A 4,389-nucleotide genomic window follows, 5' to 3' on the forward strand; every position below is an offset into this window, starting at 1 on the left:
GAAAAACATGTTAGGTGGCCATTGTAATGTCAATGTAGCTGGAGAGGGTTGGGAGAATCAAATATTCAGAAAGCACCTTAAGGATAGAAGGAAAATTGGGGATGAAGATAAATCCTTCAGCTCCGCCTTTAATAAAGAAATTTGTCCTTAAGTAAATAAAGTAATAATAAAGTCAAATAAATAATTAAGTAAATTAAGTGATAAATTAAGTAATAAAGGGGCCATCACCTTTATTAGGCAATAAGTTCCATGAGGGCATAATTCCTGTTCTGTTCCTGTCCTTGAGGAGCTTACCTTTAGAATGGTAGAAGCTGCTTGTCTCAAAGGCCTGTGGGAAATATAACTGAGACAAAGAGTGTCTTTAGCTGGAAATAGTCTTAGCTGGACATACCCTTACAAAATGCCAATACCTGAGAGCTAGAATGAACCCCCGAGATCATTTAGTCCAGGAGTTCTTAACCTGGGGTGCCTAAATTTGTTTTCAAAAGACATTTGGATTATTATCATTCAAGACAGTTGATCTCCTTTGTAAGCCTATTTCTTTGCTTTTATGCTTTTGAAAACATGAGTGAAAGACCGGGTTCATAGACTTCCCCAGATTTTTCACAGAAGCGTATGCCATCAAAAGGGTGAGAATCCTTGTGAGAATCTAGTCCAACTCTTTTGTTTCATAGGAGAGGAAAAAGAAAAGTCCCTCGGATAAGGTCATACCCTTAATAAGTGTCAGAGAAAGGACTTGGGTCCATTAAGGGGAATAAGCAGAGGACCTTATACCTTGTAGGTATTCAGTAAAAGCCAAATTGAATTGAATATAAACTGAGGTGGCATTTGCAAATGGGATAGGAGCACAGAACCACAAGGCCTAGATGAATTAAAGAGAACCAAAAATGAAAGGCAAGCAAATAACAAAAGAAAGCCCACAAATGAATGTTCTAGCTTTGCCTCATAGAGTGTTAGGATTGTTACTAGGTGGGATGATGACAGTCTGATCTTGCACAGGGACCGGGGGACTATAGGAAGAGTTGGTACAGAGTGAGCTGCTCCCCATCAGTGAGGAGACTTGAGTAGGTGAGACATCTAATGTAGAGACAGTCTGGGCCTGAGCTGGGGCCGGCTGCTTGTTCTTGGAGGAGAGGGCACTTGACTGCTGCTGCCTGACAACATGAGCTGCTCCAACGTTGAGGGGCTGAGCCGTGGCCAGAGTCACGTGGTTTGTCAGCAGAGAGGGCTGCTGCATAAGGCTACTGTACTGGCTGCCACCTGAGTGCCCATTCCTCCAGTCTCCCAGCTGCTGGCCAATCCCCATGGCCTGGGGAATGACCTCAGTAGGCTGAACACAATTGTGTAGAGCCACCCCAGGGAACTGCTGCCCTGTTGAAGGTAAGAGGATCTGCTGGGTTCCTCCAGGCCAGACCTGCAGGACAGTGGCAGTGTGTCCAACCAGCGCCGGCCGGCTAGGTGCACAGCTCAGAGTAAAGGGCACCACCTGCTGTGGTGTGATGATGGCTGCTTGAGGATGGAGAGTTGCTGCCATGAGTGGTGGACAGCTTCCCTGACTGAGGACTCCTGACTGGATCTGTAATGGCTGAGCAGCAGGCGCCTGGGGTACCATTGGCACAGCATTCTCCATCCTCCCAGGGAATCCAGAATGCTGAGCAGATGCCTGGAGTCCAGTTTGAAAAGCAGGGGGACGCACGACGAAAGTCTGCAGGAATGGATCAGTCTGAGTGCAAATGGCAGTAGTTCCAGGCTGCAAGGAGACACTCTGCTGGGCAACTCCTGCCACAGGTGCTGCCCCTGATGGATACAGGGCAGACGGGTAATTCAGCAGGGGGACATCCGAATCAGCCAGAGAGTGTGTAGCTGCTGCTGCAGTAGAACTGGACGCCAAAACACTGGCGACACCGTGCCCGGGATTGAGCTGGTTGCTGAAGGTCATGGTTAGATTTGTGCTTGTGTTGGGGGCAAAATGGGTGGTCAAAGGGTTCTTGATCTGTTTCACTGGATCATCCATGTGCCCTGTCCTTCGGCAGATCTCCATGTTCTGAAAGCATGACAAAACATGATTGCTGGGTGGGAAATCCAAAAGATGAGTCATTGTCACAAATGGGTGGTTGAGGGTTTTCCATGGAGTAGCTCTCTTATCTGCATCAATTGTCAGCATCTTCTTCAACAAATCAATGAACTCTCTTCTATCTGCTTTTTCTGCCCACATATCCGTTCCCTCTAAGTCTGTAGACATATTCACCTGGGCCATGTCATCTAAACAGTTGAATATGTACTTGCGGGTGTCTCTTGATTTGATTCCTGTTTCCCACTCATGCTCCTCTGGCGTCTTTAGTCTCCACAGTGGGTAACCCAAACGAGGATCTCTGTTGAAAAACATGCTTGTTTTTGTTCCTGCACTCAGAAGGTATTCTGCCGGGAGGCCTTGTGTTTGTGAAATGTAACAAATCTGCTCATATTCTGAAGCCCCGGCGTAGAGAGGCCAGCCCAGAAACAACTCCGCTATCACACAGCCCAAGGACCACATATCAATAGCCTCCCAAAACGGCAGTCCAAGAATGATTTCAGGAGCCCTGTAGTAGCGTGTCTGTATGTAGGAGGAGCACACAGCTTTGGATACCTGAGTGGCAGAGCCAAAGTCAATGACCTTGAGGCGGTATGGCTGCTGCACAGGATCCACCAGCATGATGTTTTCTGGCTTTAGGTCCGTGTGGATCAGGCCAAGGTTCTTGAGCTTCCTCAGAGCTGTGGCCACCTGCTGTAGGATGGGCCGGATGTACTTGAGCTGCAGTGGACGAAACTTGTTCTGCTTTAGGAAATCATACAGGTTCTGTTCCAGCATCTCAAACACCAGGCAGGTGTGATTCTGGTGCTGGAAGCACTCATAAAAACGGACAACATTGGATTCGTCAGCATCGTCCCTGTTCAGGAGGGAAAGGATGTTCACCTCAATCTGGCCCTGTCGGGCATAGGCAGGATGGTTTTTCAAGATCTTAATGGCGACAATTTCCTTGGTACTCCGCTTCCAGCACTTGGCCACCTGCCCGAATGTCCCCCGGCCCAAGAACTCTAGGACTTGGTAACTGTTGGTCATGGAGTAAAGGATTTCCTGCTGGACCAGCTGGTAATCCCCTTCTCTGCTGGAACTGCTGGTCTTGGTGGTCACGGTGGTGGTCGTGGCAGCGGCACCCACCACAGTCCTGTTCTGCTGCCTGACAGGGGGATGTTCTTCTATGATCTGCCCTTTACCACTGCTGTCCACCTCCTCACTTTTTCTCTTCAATCCACATTTGTGATAGGGCTCCAGCCAAGAAACGTGGCCTCTGTGAGTGAGGGTCTGACTGCTCGGGAAGGATGAGGTGGCAGCACCCCCGGTGCTGTCAGCAGCCTTGACCACGACATGCTCCACTGTGGGAGCTGGCAGAAGGAGGCTCTGGTCATAAGAGGGGAGGTTGAACCTTGTCACCTGCTGAGAGGAGTTTTCTTGTCCTTGTGTGGCTGAGAGGTTCTTGCTGGGAGTAGGATACTTTTTGTTGCTGCTCCGTCCTGAAATGTCCCAGCCAGAAGGCTCTGTTTTCCGTTTCTTTGCACTGCAGAAGGCACTCGATGAGACTGTCTGCCTGTCCATTTGAATCGGGGACATTGTGGAAGCTTCTAGCACACCCTTGTACTGGTGCTCTCTCTCTATCTCTGTCTCTTCTCTCTTTCTCTTCTCTCTTTCTGTCATTGTAGCCAGTCTGCTAGGTGTGAAATGATATCTGAAATCTTTATCCATTTGTATTTCTCTAATCAAAAAGGATTTAAGAAGATCTTAATCTATTCTGATGTTGTGTTTCCTCCAAATTGCAAATGGTTTCCTGGGAGCAGACCTCTTGGGGAGCTTCTGGAGCTTTTAGTTTCAATTCAATGATCTGAAAATGCAGCCAGGAATTCAAGTCCAGATCTTCTCCTTGACCCAATCCAGACTGACTTCCCCACTCAATGTTGGCTCCTTATATCCTCCCAGAGAATCCATGGGCTTGTGGGAACTCCTTGAAGAACCAATGAGCAAACTCCTTGACAGGTGTCAACTCCTTGACAGGTGTCAACTCCCTGACAGGTGTCAACTCCTTGACAGGTGTCAACTCTTTACAGGTGTGAACTTTGAATTCAATGAGCTAGAGAATTGTTAAGTACCAGACAACCGATGTAGCACCTAGGAATAATCCTAACCATGGAGCTGTGGAGACACAGGTCCTTTGTAATCTAAAGAGTTATAGAAGTATGATCTAACACTCATTTAAAGATTTTCATAGGTATCTCATTATATTTCCTGTTTTACAAACCTTTATTTTTCTTTTCCATCCTGGAGCTTTTACTTCTTGGTCTTCTTTAGACAGATCC

General features: G+C 47.6%; 1 pseudogene; it reads right to left on the bottom strand.

Annotated features, from left to right (window-relative positions):
• Nucleotides 1–943: 943 nt before the first annotated feature.
• On the bottom strand, nt 944–4,023 carry LOC141562139 (homeodomain-interacting protein kinase 1 pseudogene; annotated as a pseudogene).
• Between the last annotated feature and the right edge of the window lie 366 nt (nt 4,024–4,389).

This window comes from Sminthopsis crassicaudata, chromosome 3, assembly GCF_048593235.1.
Source record: "Sminthopsis crassicaudata isolate SCR6 chromosome 3, ASM4859323v1, whole genome shotgun sequence".
NCBI classification, from domain to species: domain Eukaryota; kingdom Metazoa; phylum Chordata; class Mammalia; order Dasyuromorphia; family Dasyuridae; genus Sminthopsis; species Sminthopsis crassicaudata.